At 42.5% G+C, this 18,625-nt stretch overlaps 1 long non-coding RNA gene across 1 annotated transcript in view; it reads left to right on the top strand.

Annotated features, from left to right (window-relative positions):
* The window catches only part of LOC138246362 (uncharacterized), a 58,310-nt gene that overhangs the window by 27,043 nt on the left and 12,642 nt on the right, over positions 1-18,625 (top strand). Inside the window, exon 2 of the long non-coding RNA XR_011194267.1 lies at positions 17,984-18,205. This is a non-coding gene — a long non-coding RNA (uncharacterized lncRNA). The remainder of the gene's footprint in view (positions 1-17,983; positions 18,206-18,625) is intronic.

Here is an 18,625-nt window from a genome sequence, read left to right as displayed (position 1 = left end):
TTATAGCTGGAATGTTATTACTCTTTGTTAAGACCATAAACAAGTATTTGACCAGATGGAAGCTTACTGTTTAATGTAATAAGAAAGGGATTTGGTGTTGTTTACCCCATTTGAAAAATCCTAGTTTTAGGAGGCAACACGTGTGGCAATGGGTCAGCCAACGCCAACCTTCCTAGGACCTGTCTGCTTCTCACGTATCCTGGGAAAGGCAAGCTATTAGAACCATCTCCGACCTTGGAGGTGTAGGGGATCCACCCACGGTAGAGGTAGTGCCAAGAAGAACCATAGAGCCTTTTCTGTCCGAGCGCTGCATGCTTTAATTTAGCTCTTTGATGTCACTATGCATGAACAAGCACCACTGATCCATGAAAAGGTCATTGTAGAGATGAATCTTGTGCAGAGGAAGTTAGGTAAGGTATCTCTCTAGCAGGCTCTAAAGGTAGAGGACGTTTCGCTGTGTTCTGTTTTTTGTAGCATAAAGGCAGGGCCACTGGAATCATGTGCCAGGATAGACCAAATTATGTGGCAGGATTTACTAAATTATGCAGCAAGAAAGGGCAAATTATGGGGCACATTTTGTAATAGTATCATTTCATTATTTCATCATTTTTAAACTGGGTGACACTGTCTGGGCATTGGTTACACCACATTAGTACCAGCTAAATACCCAACAACAACAATACATCTTCCTCCGAGACCTCAATTTTCACTTTGATGACCTTAATGACATCAACACCGCCAACCTTGTCGAAAGTTATGAACAACATCAGCATCACCCAATGACTTACTGACCCCACACACTATGCAGGAGACACACTCAACCCCATCTTTACGGCCAGCGACAGAGTCAAGTACAGCCATGTCACTGGGCTCACCTGAACAGACCATGCCATTGTTCAGTTCACCATCACAGAATGCACCGGCACCACCGCCACCGAGCCGCCCAGCACCTCACACCGCAGCTGGAACAAAGTGTCAGAGAGCTAGTGGACCAACGGCATCAACACCTCCCACCCTAACACTCCAACCAACCAAGAACAGGCTGTTAAGAACCTCTCAACCTGGATCAACAGTTGCGCTGACAGAGTCGCTCCCGCCAAGCCCACCAAATTCAAGAAACCCACCAAGCAGGCCAGTTATTACACCAGAGAAAGGAGAACCATGAAACACAACTGCAAGTGACTAGAAAAGAAATAGCGCACCAGCAAGGAGCCCACAGACCGAGGTACCTTCAAGTCATCCCTTAACCAATACCACCAATTTCTGAAAAAGTAAAAAAGGAGCACCCTAGCCAACCATATCAAAGCCAGCTCTAACCACAGCAAAGAACTCTTCAACATCGTCAAAGAGTCCCCCAACCCCTCAGCCACCAAAAACATCATCATCCCTCCTCAGGAACTCTGCAGCATCTTGGTGGACTTCTTCCACAGCAAGATCTCCACCATCTCCAAAAACTTCAAACCTGTATCCCACCACACCCTTATCAAGACGCTTTCCTCACATCGGAATCCTCAAATAGATCGCTTTCTATTTCACCGGAATAACCCAGCAAATTCACCTACCACTTTTTACCTCAGAACCCAAAAACATAAGCTGTGGCATCTCTCAAAGCTCGTCCCTCAGCCCGACACTGTGCCACATCTACATGACCATGTTAGCCATCATTGTCAGAACCCAAGGAATGAACATCATATCTTACGCGGATGACACCCAGCTCATCCTTTCAATAGCAGAAGACCTCTCCATCATGAGAGCCTACTTCTGCAGGTGTATGATGGGCATCACCGACTGGAGGAAAAACAACTGTCTAAAACTCATCGCAGACAAAACAGAAGTGCTGATCTTCAGGAACAACACCTTCACATGGAACACCACCAGGTGGCCTTCTAAACTAGGATCCGCACCCACTCTGATAGACCACACTTGCAACTTTGGCATGATCCTGGACAGCAAACTCACCTTGAAAATCCATGAAAAACCAGAACAACACAGTCTCTTCCGTCTGCTTTCTCACCCTTCGCATGCTCAGTAAGATCTTCAAATGGCTCCTCGTCCACACCAGATGAACCACCACTCAAGCACTAGTCACCATCCAGCTGCATTACAGCAACACAATCTACATAGGAATCATCACACACCCCCTGAAGAGACTACAAACCACACAGAATTCAACGGCCAGACTCTTCTCGACCTCCACAGAAGCAGCCACACCACTCCCCATTCAAGAAGCTACGCTGGCTCCCATTCAGAAGAGATGTCAATTTAAGATGCTGATCCACACATTTAAAGCCCTTCACAATCAAGGACTTGCATACATCAACCACCACCTGAACTTCCACCAACCTTCCAGACACTTGTGCTCTGCTTCCCTCTCCCTCAAATCCACCCCCGCATCCGCCGAAGCAACAGTGGAGGATTCTCCTTCTCCTAGCTCGCTGTGAAATCCTGGAACAACCTCCTCCTTCACCTATGACCCTCATCATCTCTTCTGGAATACAGGAAAGGACTCAAGACCTGGCTGTTCAACTGAGTCCCCAAAGCAGCAGTGCTGTCAGTACCTAGATACCATCACGGATGATTAGCCATGCTCTATAAATCCTGATTGATTGAAATATAGCAATAAGCAACAGAAAGGTGACCGGTCCATCTTTACAAAGGGCCTTCATCTGTGCTGCAAGATGTCTCATTACAATTGGTGTAACTTTTGAACCATTTGAGTTAGAAACAATTTTTTGTTAAAATCTGCAGATTATGCAGCAGATGATGGATTATGTGGCAAATGCAGCAAATCTATAATTATACTAAAAACGCTGCAGCCTCATAATCACATAATTCCATTGGCCAGTATATAGGGCACTGGAGCCTGCTGCTTCTACAACAAGAGTGGGGGACAACTGTAAGGCGCTATAAAGAAAAACGACCATTTAAATCTGTGCCAGTTTTGTGATCCATAACCTGGACAAAGAAAGGGCATCATATGCTGGTCGCCCCCTTTACCATTATAGCAAAGAATTCCATGTGTCCCAGGGGTTGTATATACTGGTTCCACGCTTTAACATTATAGCAAAGGAGTCCATGCGTCCCAGGGGTTGCATATGGACAAAGAATGAGGTCCTTTCTTCCTTATTAGTGGAATTTGGACCTCCTTTTGACCATTTTGTATTGTTTCTGCCTTTTGCTGTTTTTTTAGAAAAGTAATGAGCATTTTTTAAATACATGCTGTATGTTGCAATCCTTGAATAGCTTGTTAATTTCTCTCTTCGTCACTCTACCTAGGGTTGGCTCTAGAACGGTGCACAGGGCACTGACTTGGGGTCATGGCGCATGTATGTTATGGTTTTTAAAGCACCTGCTGCCCAGTTCTTTACCTCCTGCAATTTTCAGGCAACAATAAAAATGTCAAGATAACTCCAGTAATTAATGTTCTTCCTAGAGAGTGATGAGTTTTGTCTACTAGAAGTTTTGACTCATCGTAAGGTAGCGCAAAGGGTTAATATTAATATGCCTGCTGCAAAGAACGCCTACCATGCAGATCACACAGTGCATATAATATGATATGGTTGTAGGTAATGCAATGAAGTGTTTTGCTATTTGCTTTCACCTTTATACTTCCTTAGTTCTGAGGAGGCCTTTAAATGACATTGGCCGAAATGCCTCAACCTTTTTTGGCTAAGTAAAAATGTCTCTAGATTAGACTTTCTTGTTGGAAATTCCACAAGGCCTTTTATCCTATACGCCTGTGCTAATGGGACTACCTTAAGGTTGATTACAGGATGGAAGATTGTGAATACCAGCAGGGGCCGCCGCAAATCTCAAGGGGGCTGGGGAATGACGGAGAAAACAATAGAAATTTGCGCCATCGCCGTCTGCTGCCACCTCTGTCCTCTGCTCCTGATGGTGTCCCAGCATTCACTGGGACACCAGCACAGCCCCCCCAGCAATCCTGGTGCTGCTCTCATGCTAAACCTAGCGTGAAAGCAGCGTCAGGATTGGTCTGGACCGCTTGGACTGCCGCTCAGCCAGTGCGCTGTGGTCTGTGCTGTGTCTCCAGCCCGGCTCTTCAGCCCAGCCGGGCTGGAGAAACCTCAGTGCGCATGTGGGTTTGGCCGGCCTAAAACGGCGGGCCAAACACACATGTGCACTTACTGCACGCCACTCCCCCTCCGCTTTCTCCCACCCCTCCCTGCACTGCTGGCTGAGCTAACAGATGAAAAATAAAAATAAATTCATCTTCTGGCTCTGACCAAGGGGGGCGACGCTCCTCTGCCATTGCGGAGGAGCCGCCCCTGGTGGATACTCACCATGCAAACCAAAGAAACATGAGGAAGCCTTAAGGATTGGACTGTGGATATATTCCCCTGCATTGGAAATATATTCGAGGATTATGCAAAAGAGATGGATGGCATAATGGACTACATGCTAATATGGGGGTTATAGAATGCTATAATTTTCAAAATATAAATAAGGTTTTAAACATTTTTGGGGGGGCAGAGTCCTTCAAATAAGATTGTGTTGGAGTGGGATCACTACGGGATTGGGGGCATTGTGCAATACATTCAACTGTTAGGATTAGTTGTGATTCAGTTGAGATTCAGTCTGTGAACTGCGATGTATGGATCCTTTGCCTCTGTTACCCACAGTGTATGTCTTATAATCGGTCCCCAGATACAGAGGGGTTATGTGGGCAAACCCTGTTTTCGTTGAAGCCTGACCCCACCTCCTGCAGGCCTTTGACTGTATCAATCGTCCTCCGCACCCCAAGGTTAAGCGGGGAGGCTCAGGGGTGCCCGCCTCTCAGGTACAGAAGAGCACAGACAGCGCCGCTTTCAGGGCCTACCTAACGCTCCCCGGGCTCTGAGGGCCAATAAAAGCCTGCCAGCTGTTGGCTCCAAGGCCCTTGTTATGTGATGTGTGTTGACCGCGTGGTTTTCCGCAATAAATCCACTCTTTACGAGTTTGCCAGCTGAGTAGCTGCAACCCGTAAACTATACAGCATTCAGGACATTTACGAATAGTAAACACGGAACATTAAGCCCCCTCCCTAAGCACAGACCTCTCTCTTTCCTTCCTCCTCTCCACACTGGCAGCACTGGAGCTCACTTCGTGCCCACAGCTCATCACACATGGATGGAGCTGTGTAAACACTGGCACAGCTCCATCTCCCTGACGGCCACACAAGGCACCGCATCTTCCCCTCCTCACTAAAACCCTGTGCTTTAGCAGATCACGAGTGACAGTTGTTTATACAAAGAAATACTGACGCCTGGGAGTCACGAACAGGTGTTGACAGGACTGGCAGAGGTAAGAAGGCCTGCTCCGTGTCCTGGGGTCACCCGTAGCTTGAGAGCAGGTGCTGCGGGGTACCAGGCCTGGCCTTGTCCTGGGCCCCCTGCCCCCGCTGCCCCCAGCCCTCTGCTATCGGCATAGGCCAGGAACAGAACAAGGACTCCCCATCATAATATAGATGTTTTGTAATTTAAAGAATTGTCCATTTCTCTTTCTTCCTTTATTTTCATTATAGGAAAGTATATTGATATACACATTTATGTATATATTCTTTAATAGTTTGCTGTGTATTTCTTGTTTTATTTTCTTTATTGTTTATCATTGTTAATATTCAATACGAAATTATTATGGAAGGTTTTTTTCTTATTGTGAACTTGGTGTTTCTAAATGTTCATTCATTGTATATTTTAAAATCATCAATGAACTTTTTTGTTTGTTTATTTTTGTTAAAAAATTAATAAAGAATTGAAACACAAAAAAAAAAGAAAAAAAGTTCTACTTTATATAATGAAAATGTGCAACCACCTGTTGCTAGCACCCACAGTGCAGGAGCATGGGCAGCAGCATTGCAAGCTTCCCTAACACGCTGAAGCTTCCCAATTCATAGAGACAAAGCGGCTCTAGGGCGGTGCAACTGGTGCAGCCACAACTGGCGCTGACCTCAGGTGGGCGCAGTTGGTATGCCTGCTGCAAAGAACCAAAGAGCGTGCGCCATGCAGATCACAGAACTGTGGCTAGCTGAGCAGGCAACTACTTTTGTCATACAGATTACAGTCTTAATATAGCACAGTCGTCTATGAGCTGTCATCAAAGACCTGCAGGCAAACTGCATGGCACCATTTAGAACGTTATGTTTTTTCCCAGTCTTTCGTTAGCCTAATGTTTCTAAAAAGAGCTTGTTTCTGTGGAGATACATTCTCATTAGTAGAGCCAAACTCAAGCACTGAGGTGTTTTACTTTCTGAATTTTTGCTTCTCTAGATTGAACACTCTTAATATATGTGTGTGTGTGTGTGTGTATATATATATATATATATATATATATATATATATATATATATATATATATTGCACATAGTCTGTATTCTTTAAAAACACAGAAACGCCCGCTATCCAAGAGGATTGTAATCTAACGCTTTTATTCACGTCGGCTGACGCGTTTTGACAGAATTCTCTTTCTCAAAGCTAACTAGCATCGTGCCCCATCCCTTTTAAAAAGCATTATTACAACACGTATAGACATAGTGAGAAGACACACAGAATTACATCTCCCATATGTGTTCAGCCTCTGAAGCCTGTCAGTCACTAATTATTAATGGGTATTATCATTCAGAGAGTTTCATCTGATCGTTCATAATATAATGTAAATCAAATTTTTCAAAAACAAACTTATTCCATTCATTATTTAAAAGGGATCATAAACTGAACAGATGACGTATGCCTGCAATGCCACAATTAATTTCAGAACACCTTAATTCCCTCATTCATTAAATCAGCCTTAAAACATATATTACAAATTCACATATGCCCAGTGGCCAAATCCAATATAATACATCTTTACAAAAAACAATATCCTACAATTGCCAAGTGGCCTGTCTCTTAGAACCACTGAACCCTGTATTTAAAGATCAGATATCAAATGCATAAATACCCATAAGGCTAACTTGTGAAATAATATGCAAGCCCAGTAGCATAACAGGCTGTAGTATTATTGCACACAAGGGCTGAAAGAGAAAAAACACACAACGTTTGTGCCCAAACTCCCAAGTGGCCAAATAATTACCTTTCCCCAACAATTCAATGGAAATATGAAGCCAAATATCAAATATCTGAGGGCAGGTCAACATGTAAATCAAAAGTATTGTTTGCACAGGAGACGAGATGACAGTTACCCCTGTCCCAGTTATCAGTCAACAAAATAGCTTTTTAACACAGTCATAGATCCTCATCCATATACTTTTGAAATTATACATCAATCACCAATATGAACATAAAGTTATTAATCCTGATTAAGGCCACCCGGGAAAGTTCTTCATCCTGATTAAGGCCACCCGGGTCCTTGGTACCAAGTAGAATTATGTACTGAGATTCCAGCTTCCTCAAGTTGCGTTCCTTGTTGCCTCTTCTCGTGCTGGTCAAGACCCTGTCAATTCCAAAAAATTAGATCTCGTCAGGATTAGACAATTAGGCAATCTCTGGCCACTGGATAGCTTAAGTTCTTGTTCTTTATGGCCCGTAGATGTTCAAGGATCCTTATCCTCACCGGGAAGATTATGCTCCCCACATCCTGCAAGCCACATAAGCACACCAAGACATACACAACAAAATCAAATCACTATTGCAATTTACAAATGTTCTGATTTTTACCACTTTCCCTGTTGGAAGCACATATACCTTCTTGTTAGAACTATGAGCACAGGCTTTGCATTTACAACATGTAAAGAAACCTGTTGCTCCCTCAACCAAGGTCCTGGTGCGTTCTGTCTCTTTTTCTGATAGCTGTGAACCAGTATATCCTTCAAAGACTCACTCTTTCCATAGGTGATCTGAGGATGGGGGCTTATCAAAGACTCTATGATTCGGTCTGACCTTATCAGGTGCCAGTATCTCCTTATGATCTTACTAATAGCATGTGACTCGCTGCTGAATGTCGTAATCAGTCTCACTTTATTACCAGCTTTCTCTCTCTGCCTAGGTATTAATAAGCCATCCCTTTTAACACCTCCCACCTTATGTCAGGCTGCCTTGACTTTGTTGGGATAACCCCGCTCTCTGAATCTGCCATTCATATTTCTTTTCTCAGTCTCAAAGGCTTTGACAATGCTACAATTTCTCTTTGCTTTTAGCAATTCCCCATAGGGAATGCTCCATTTAAGCTTAGGGGGGTGGTGTAGAAGACTATTGCCCGCAATAGCCTTCCTAAAGGGGCTAGTTTGTATATTACTTCCCTCTACAGTGACAAGTACATCGGAAACTCCATTGTAGCATTATGTGCCTTGCTAGTGAACCTGAGGTTAAAATTGTTGTCTGCAATCCAAGCCAGGAAAGCATTCAGTTTTGCTTGTGAACCATCTCAAATCATGAAAATATCTTATTCCCTTTCTCTCTACCTTGTGGCCTCTGCCTTGTTTGGTTTCACAGGGCTTCACAGTGAGCCCTACTCTTTTTATGTGCAATCAGTCTCTAAACTCATGAGCTCATCCAGCTGCCCTGAGCATTTTATACTGAGGACGCACAGCCTTAAATTGAAAGCTGAGCAAAGTAGATAATCTTAAACTATATTAGAGCCATGTTGGATGTTTTCGAATCTCCTTAAAGTGAATGGGCAAAAGTAAACTTTTTTGGGTTATCACCTTCACCCTGAAGAGCACTTGGTAGCCATCCAGTTTTGGGAGTCATCCTACGCTGGTTACCCAGGCTGGAAATCTTGGATTTACTCTCGACTAAGATTTGTCTTGTAGGCCCCAAATAGGGAAAATCACTATTAGCTGTTTTCTTACCTTGTGTTCTATATTAAAGATTCTGTCCCTTCTGTCTCTGAACTCAAGGAAAATAGTCATCCATTCACCTGTTGTATTACATCTTGACTACAGTAATGATACGTACTCAGAGATCATCAACTGCAAGGGCTATATGTATTAAAAATTCAGCATCCTGATTCGTCCTGGGGCTTTCAAGGAGAGAACAGATGTCAGGGCTCTGGAAGTATCTTCAATGATTGCAGATTGAAAGCATTCCTCATTTAAAGTTCTATGGCCTACCACAGAGTAGTTAATGGAATAGGACTTCACTGTCCTAGAAAACAGCTTTATTCTTAGCAGCATCAAGGAGCAACTGGGCAAATAGCTGGCCTGCAGCCACAAGAATATGTTTAGGAAGGCATACCCTCAGTAACAACCCTCCATTAAAGATAGGCCCCATTGATGCATTTTCTCCCAGATATTTGTAGGGATAACGAAACAGTATGCAAGTTTTTAAACACACAATACATTTTTGGTTCTTTATTCATTACTGATCTGACTAAATTTGAAGGAGTAAGGGGCTTTTTCAAAATAAAAACTGGTACTTAGCAAAGCACACCCTATCAACATTCCACTACCCAACTTTAAATTCCATCTATTAGATGGGACTTGAAGTAAGGGTGTGTAGAGTTGCAAAGCTGACTGACTCAATTTTCAAGATCTGTGAAATATAACGTTTGGAAAGTTTTTTTAAAATTAAAAATGCCATCTTCTAGGCGCTCTGCCTCCCACACTACTTATCTCAGGTGGTGGATAGCCAGCCTTCATAGTGTTTACTGGATAATGTTCCATGTGGCCATTCGGCATGAGGAAATCAACAGATGTGAAGGGCTCATGGAAATAAACCTTAAAAGTTAGGGTACTTCATCTGTCTTCCTGAATAGTAAAGTGAACAGTCTATTGCCTTCTTTCTCTTTCCTCCCTTCTTCTTTTCTAGAACCTCTTCTCTCTAGCTTCATCCTACTTCTTAATCTTTTTATATGTCTCTCTCTCGCATCCTTCTCTATGTCTCCATGCGTCTCCTTTTCCTCCCAATATGCCTTACAAGTAGATTATACTTCTTCTTAGGTATAACTAATGAGAACTTTAGCTCAGAGTGACTGTTGTAATGTAGAAGGGAAAAAAAAGTATTTCTAAAGGGCACTGCAGGAGGAAAACACCAGTTAAAACAACCCTGGCCACCGGGATACAGCGTGGGTGTGTTTAAACATGTATTCTACTGGGGAGGCAGTGGACATGTAAACTGCAATATTTCTGACTTTTTTTTTAAAGAGTAAGCAAACATGATAACTGAAGGAATACTAGTCTGTATTCTATACCCATTGATGCAGGAAAATCATTTGTTTCTCAATTTTCTAACTACAGGTATCAAGACCCACAGAATGTTACTTTTAATGCTAAATTCACCTATGTAGCCTTTGCATTTCCAAAAGAAAAGTTCAGGGGTAGTTGTCAATGACAGATTCAAACACATTGAATATTTCCTTGTAGGAAATGGGCTAAATGCAATATTAGATACCAGGGACAGACTTAACTGAGACACACCTGTTTATCCAGGAGGCATGATTGGTGCAGACACAGATTCAGTTTGGCAGCACTGATTGATGCACAACGAACAAAATTTGTGTTTTTTTGTTTAAAAAAAAATGGGGGGGGGGGCTGATGGCCACAGAAACCTATGTTCTGCTTTGCAGGGCTAAGAGCACCAGTTGGTAGGTTTCTTTGGCCTCTGTGCTTTCCACTGTTCCTCATTCCCAGAAGGCCCTCCTATGCTGGGGCCATCCAGATTCGGAGAAATGTCGTAGTATCAGGGAAAAAAGAAGTACGTGCATTGTGATTACCCCATTGCTTGATGCTCATTGTAGTTGGTCTGGACGTCAGGCTGCATGCGTATTATTTACTCAGGAAACATTACACGAGAAATACAAAATTCCCCGAATTCATCCACCATAGAGGCCATGATTAAAACACCATCCAGCCTTAGGTGTAATGCCATTTAATGGCAGAAGGTGCCAAGCTAATTTAGTAGCTTATTTAGAGTATGGAGGGCAGTATATCCTCCATCAAGGTGACATCAGGACGACAGAGTAAAATACTTTGTTGCCGTACAGAGAACCTGCCCTAGATCTAGAGATGTCTGCCTCCCCAGTAAACATCCCTTAGATTTGCAGGAACCACCGTCACGGTGGCTTCTGTCAATGTACTAACAATTTGACAGACGGCGCTGTCAACACGGTGGCACCGTCCTTCAAACTCTTTTTTTCTTCAAACTTTTTTTATTCTCAAATTTAAAAGGGGGATTGTGTTTTTTTTTAAAACAAAAAAACTAATGACCCTCACAACATGGGTGGCCCATGGTGTAGGGATCATTGAAATGTTTTCACTGCCTCTTACTGCCAGTTTATTACCTGGTGGTGACAGAGTGTGAAAACTGGGACATTTGACCACTGAACCTCTCACTCCCAATCATGTGGTCAGTCAAATGGCTAAACTTCTGACGGCTCTTACTCTGTGTAATCAGGTGTATGTCAGCGCCAGAAACAAAGTATTATCCACCACTGACTTACTGAAGGTACGCCCAACTCTAAATCAGGCAGTGTCCTTGTCAGCATTTTGTAAATTGAATCTGCATTAAACATTTTATGAGCACTTGGAAGGCAGATATATGTTTATACATGCATAACACAAGCTGTTTACACATTTGTTAGGTTATATCTAGTGCACACACAGATAGATAGATAGATAGATAGATAGATAGATAGATAGATAGATAGATAGATAGATTATGGTGCTTTTGGCCTTATATTTATCGACTCGTTTGAAATGCTGCTTTTCGTTTAGTATAAATGTGTGTGTGTGTGTTTATATATATATATATATATATATATATATATATATATATATATATATATTCACCATGTATATAGGACCTCATTACAGCAATGTATTTATTACTATAAATCACATATTGGTTTTTACTAAAACTAAAAGCAGAATTTCAAAGGAGCTAATAAATATAATGCAAAAAGTGCCATGATTTGCTTTCATACTTTATAGATCTTATATTTAAGCATGATAAAAATTCCTAAATATTTGATGTGCGGAGATGTCTTGAGAACTGAATTATAATAAAATTGCTCGCAGCCTCACATGCCCTAGACATGGTTCCCACAATAATGAGTTCAAGGAGATAAATCCTCAGCGTGTTCACCGTTGTTGTTACCTGGATATTAAAACAACCTTAAAATACAGTCCTGTATAGCAACCCTACCTGAAATTGTCATTTAAGATTCACACTATTTAGGGTATGAGCAGACCTCTACAGGAGGCACAACAACCTAACAAATCAATTTACCAAAATGGGAATCTGGCTCGGTATACAAAATAAAGATCACTAAAGCAGATACATTATCTCACACATGTATATTTTACAAGAGGCCTGTGCCCCTGAAAAGGCTTAAGTCTGGAACAATGTCAGCAACATTTCAGTCTTACCTGATTTGTGATGATTCTGCCTCAGCCAAACAAACTAATCAAAGGGCTATGCGTTTATAGAATCTGGAACTTTTCTGATTAGACCTTGCTTCTGGAAGGCTTTTGGATTGTGGATAGTGACAAAAACTTATATATCAGGATTAGGACAGATCATGAAAGTTACTGGCTTAAAAGCCATGTGACATAGTTCTGCAATCCTTTCACACTGCAAAATCATACATTAAGTGAACTGTGAGAAGGTGTTCATTTTATGCTCATTTAATTCTTGGCCTCTCAGCTGTGACTTCTAACCAGTGTTGCTCGTATGTTATTAAAGGTACAGTGGATCTTTTTACAATTGCTATTAAAGGCATTGGAGCCCTGAAAGAAAGAGGCATTCTGAGTAACAGTTTTACAGGTCTTTGCTGAGAAATACTGATTCTAGCAGAAAGGCTTAGAAGTACTGATAATGCATCCTTACGTTTACTAACAGAGCTTGGAAATACTTGTAATTTCGCATTAAAGGTTAACAACAGCCCTCCTGACAATGCCACTACCATCAGTTTGATCACACATATTCAGAAAATGAAATCAGTGATAGGGGTTGGGGGAAGGGGCAGTAAAGTCATAATCATTTAATCCTTGGCCTCCTTGACAATGCTTAGAACTAATATAAATGTTCAGTTACCCATGTAGTGCTACACAGCAGTCAGTTTCTAAGCACTCCCTGGGCCGATTCTCAAAGCCATTTGCAAGTGTACATCCAGCTTACATGTGAAAATCACTTTATTAATGTGTGAAGGGTATTCACGAACTGTGGCCTTCCAATGGTAAATCCAATTGCTCGTACGTACTATCACTTCAAGATGACATGGTATTGCTCCTGAGTAAATCCAATCACAGGGAACGGGTGCTTAAGGATGTGGGTGCCACATGTTTGTAAAAGTTGCAAACATTTTATGACCCATTAGCACTCTGGAAACGATCAGAGATTTAAACCCACGAAGTGTAGGAGAAAATCCATTTTGAAGGTGGGAATAGTCCTGCAACACTTTCCACAAAAGGGTGGAATATGGGACGGAGTTTCTCAAAGAGAAAAAATATTTTCATGATGGGGAAAAAAACAACCAAGAAAGGTAAGTGGAAATACAAGTTGTTCATTACATAAATGTAGGCAAACAAGTACTAATTTCCCCTTAATCTTTTTCTTTCCCTGGGGACAGCTGACATCTGAGCCCAACATTAGTGCATCTCTGACATGGCCTTAGCAGCTTGGAGGAAAAGTTTACAGAACAAAAGCATTAGTGGAGAACAGATCGTGGGTCAGGTGTATGACCCTCAGTGCTTGAGACTTGCAATTTGCATTTTTTTGAAACTTGCAAATTTTGAGTCACACACGCTGATGTACAACAGTATCTGAGTCAATGTTTGTGATTCCTAAACGGGTCTCAAGGGACTTGCCTCAATAATATTCATGAGGTGGGTCACAATTTGCGACCCGTTGGGAATGGCTGGCACTCACAGGGATGGTGGCCTGCTGGGGTCAGCAGACCACCATGTATTTGGCTTCTTTTTAAATAAAGCAGTAGTTTTTTTTTTATTGAAATGCAGCCCGTTTTCCTTAAAGGAAAATGGGATGCATTTAAAAAATAAAAATGAAAAGTTTTCTTTTCATTTTTTTAGAGTGGGCAGTCGTCTGTCCGTGGGACCACTGCCTGCTCTGATAAAATGTTGGTGCCCCCATTCACAAAGGGGAAGGGGTCCCTAGGAGACCCCTTCCCATTTGCAAATGGGTTACCATCTCCTTCAAGGAGTTGGTAAAGTATGAATGTCTTGCTACTGCATTCCCGTCGCAAAACATTCATACACACCAGTGCGGCTCACTGTTAGGAAGGGACTTCCTAATAGTGCCCCTTCCTAGTAGCAACTCACAAGCCCTATTTTGCAAGTCGGTAATAGCTACCAACTCGCAAAATAGAGTTGGTACATAGGGAAATGCATTTTATTGGTCGCAAATGGCTGGTAAAATGCATCATAAATCTGGCCCCATGTGTTTTTTTTTTTTTTGGTTTACGTTGTACACTTTCAAAGCTGAATGCAGTTTTGTTTAAATAAGCAGTTTTCTCTACATATTCTGCCTTCTGCGTGGGTCATTTGGTGGCAGCCAAGCATTAATATGTAAACCAGACAACAGCGATCCTGTATGCCCACAGGGTTTAGGGTAATCTAATCTACTCAAATAATTGTCCCATGGGACTCATTTAAGTGATCACCTCATGGGTTACTCCTAGGTAATCTACTCACTCATATACATTCCTTTGGCTAATCTTAAAGATCATGCAACACAAGTTTTCATTCTGAAATGGAATAAATCACATCACTCTTCTCCTAGTTTCCAATATCATTAGTCACCGGAAAAAAGATTTAAATGGTATGCACTGCTAAATAATGTGATTGTATATACAAGAATATTCATAGACACTGAAACCCAAGGTGATATGAGTACTCTGATCTCCTTGCCACTTTGTCCATCCGGCAGTCTACATGACCCTCTTCTCTGAGTCTGTGTCCCAGACAACACAAGCTCAATAACACAAGACACACCCTCTTCAACTTCATCATCACACTCAACGCGGTACAGTATGTCATACAACGAACGCACTCCCAAGACCACATCTTTCATGCCAGACTCATCCTTAACATCCTCTGCAGCGCACTCACCATGCCCCAACTCAGAGAGCTACACTGCCTACCAATTTAGAAGTGATTCCAATTCAAACTGCTCACCAGTACATACAAAACTCTCCACAATGTCAGACTTGCATACCTTAACCACCGCCTTAACTGCCACCAACCCACCAGGAAACTGCACTCAGCTACACTCCATCTCTCGTAAATACCCCACATCCGCAGGAGCAAATCAAGAGGGCGATTTTTCTCCTACATCGCTGCCAAATCCTGGAACGACCTTCCACACCACATCAGGAACTCTCAATCCCTACTCAAGTTCCACAAGAAACTGAAGAAACTAAGAACTGACTTATTCAACCAGGAGCCCGATCGGCCTACTCATCTACTCCAGCTCCTGGATACCTCTCTAGTGATAAGCACAATACACAAATCCTCATAATGTACCATCACATAACGTCTTCAACCTTGTCTTCTTAAGTTCACCAGTAATCTAATGCAAACCACCCATACCCCGGGACTGGACCAACTGTATTGCTATCCCCATCTCCCTGCTCAGCTTCCTACCAACAAACCAAGGGCATCACAAACCTCCAGATCATTCCGAGACTTCTCCATTGACAACCTGACTGACATGAAGACGCATCTAAACAACTTCAGTACTGAACATCCACCCTTCAATTAAAACATGCAGGTGCAAGTCAAAGCCTCCAGCACCGTGGTACTCTAAAAACCTTTCTAACAATAAATTATCCATCCACAGACAACAAAGAAAATAGAGGAAAAACAGAACTCCTGGTGCCCTCATGATACAAAAGTTTGTCTTTGCAACACACAGTCAGCTCATCAAATCAGCCAAAACAATGTACTGTATCAACACCATCAATGACTCCACTAACTGAAGTAGACCACTTTTCAAGGCCATGAAGCACTGCATCAACCCCCTGCCACCCTGCTGATAAGTGTAATGCAATCAACCTCTTCTTCAGTGAAAAAATACAGAAGATCCAACAGGACATTCACATCATCAAACCTGATTTCTTTCTTTTGCCCACTGCTTTCCATAGAATCCTGCAATGCTCAGTCCTCAAAGTCCTAACTCTTACAGATTTTGCAGACATATACAACTCCCTCAAAGTCACTGCTTATGAAGAAAATGTCTTACACTCGTCCTTCGTCAAAGCTCTGTTTAGGAATGCTCTTTCATCCCAACTCACCATTGTCAATGCCTTTCTCACTCAAGGCATCTTCTCTGAAGCTCTCAAGACAGGTCAAATCCTCCCAATATGAAGGAAGACTACTCTAAGTAAGCTCTGATGACCTTGCCAATTCACTCACCTATCATTCATCAGCAAGCAGTCTACATTCAAATCCAAGACCACATGATTGTTAAGCATCTGTTGCAGGGTGACCAGTGTGGCTTCAGATCATACTGCAGCATGCAGACCACTACCTTACACATAGACAATGCCCTCCTGACTACAAATTAGAATGATCCCTGCCTCCTGATATTGCTAGCCCTTTCTGCTGTCTTCAACACAGTCAGCCATCCCACACTCATACGTATGCTGGAGTCTTGTATGGGATTCACCAGCAACACCTTTCACTAGTTCTCCCCGTCTTTCCAACCAGCACCATTTTTCTCACACGGTGACCTCTAGTTCCCAAAAGATCCCTACTACTTGTGGGGTCCACAGCTACTGCACCCTGTCATGGACCTGCCAGTGCTTTGCTCATAGGCAAAAGCATTGAATTCACCAGTTTGCTGAAGATAGACAACTCTACTTTCAAGCCTCACCTACTTCAGACACCCAGTGTCAGGAATCTTCAAGGTGCCTCCTTCGTTATCTGTCAGCATCCCCAGGGATTAGGGTTAAATCATATCTCTGTTCTTGGTTAAACCTTCATGTTTCTAAGTAAACATAATGTGCTGTGTTACACAATTGGTTTTATCAATGCTTGTTTTAACAATGCTTGTTTGCTATTGTGAGTAGGTGTAGACATGTGCTTCTACTTGGGTGTGGTGTAGACATGTGCTTCTAATTGGGTGTGGTGACTCATCCACATGTGGAAACTCAACTACTTTCCTGATTGGCTATAAATAGCAGAGTGAAGCATGCCTCCCTGTTTGGCTTAGTTTTGCTTCCTGATCTCAGCATCTGATTTGGCATTCCAGCCCCTGCTGTCATCCTCGAATTCAGGACTTTTGAGGCAATTATTTTCTTCGTTCCTGGACCAGCTGACACCAGGCATTCCTCCAGCACTCCGGAAAAGAGTGCAGCTAAGTGACTAGTATTCTCCAGGGCGTTTGCTCTTTGAGCATCGCGCTTTCCTACAACAGATGGTGTATTTCAGTCCTCGTGCTTATCTTGAAGAGACAAATGCATTTCTGAACATTCAACATTATTATTGTAGTTACTTGCCTAAATGTGCTTCAGGAAATCCGCTTGAGCTCAAGTACTACAAAAAGTGACAGTGCACTTTTAAAAGAGCATTTACGTGACTTTTCTTTCTCTAATAGCATAACCCTTGGATTTGAATTGTGTCATTCATGCCTGTGTTTCAGGTTTGCTTTTGAAGGGTTTTTCACACACACAGTGAAACCAAATCGAACTGTGCCACCCTAACTGCTTAAACTCAGAGTGGACATTTGTATTTCTTGGATTGTTTTTGTTCCTTTTAGTTTAACCCTATGCATGCAGGAAAATTATACGTGATATAATTAATGCCCTTGTTTGTCTTTCTTGTACATGGTAAGTGCAACCACAGTTGTAACTGTAGTGTGCAACAGTGAATCTCTGTGAAGCTAGCCCTAGTGTCCCAGTACTTATTGTTATAATACTCAATTTGGGTTTTTGGTAATGCAGTGTTAGTAATTGTGCCAGCAGTTATTATTATCCAAGAAAAGTGCTGGAGCATCCCGGTGTTCTCCTACCGCTCTGTGCCCATATCAGAAAGAGAGATTTAGTTTCAAGGAAGTTGAGTGGACTAACTCTGCTATCACTCTGTCAACAGCAACCTGCCCCCCAAAGATACAGGGTGCCTGGCTGGACCGGCAAGACGTGGCAGTGTTTTGTCTCTTTCTCTTCCACTCCCCCTTTCCTTTTGGGACACCTGCTGGGGTTTCTGTGTCCACCAGGAAGTGCCTGCTGGGGTTTCTGTGTCCACCAGGAAGTGCTGAGAGGTGTTCCAGGAGGTCGGGCATACCATCACCCCTGCAGACATCCTGCTTTTCAGGTGAGTGGTCTCGTCTCGACACCCAGAGCTTCAAACACTGTCTGCACATCATCCACATATGGATGTCCAGCATCTACCTGTAGCTCAACCCAGGCAAGCCAGAATTAATGTTAGTGGCCAAGAACAACAAACAATACAAACCTGGTTCAGTTACCTGAGCCCCAATTTTCACTCTATGATGTCAGTTGGACACCAACCTCACCCTCAAGGTACACATCACCCAAAAAAACTAAAACAAAGATGACATGCTACCAGCTCTCTCATCTATAGAAAGGCAAACAGTTTCTTCTAAAAAAAGTGATTTTCAACCTGTTTTTCAAGACCTTGCATTCTCACATGTGTATGGTGGTAATACCCTACTCCATGGCCTCCCAGATTCAACACTGGCACTGCTTAAGGGCATCCTACATGCTGCAGCAC

Source organism: Pleurodeles waltl, chromosome 7 (genome assembly GCF_031143425.1).
Source record: "Pleurodeles waltl isolate 20211129_DDA chromosome 7, aPleWal1.hap1.20221129, whole genome shotgun sequence".
Lineage (NCBI taxonomy): Eukaryota > Metazoa > Chordata > Amphibia > Caudata > Salamandridae > Pleurodeles > Pleurodeles waltl.
The sequence above is the reverse complement of the archived record's forward strand: the minus strand, read 5'-3'. Positions and strand labels throughout refer to the sequence as shown.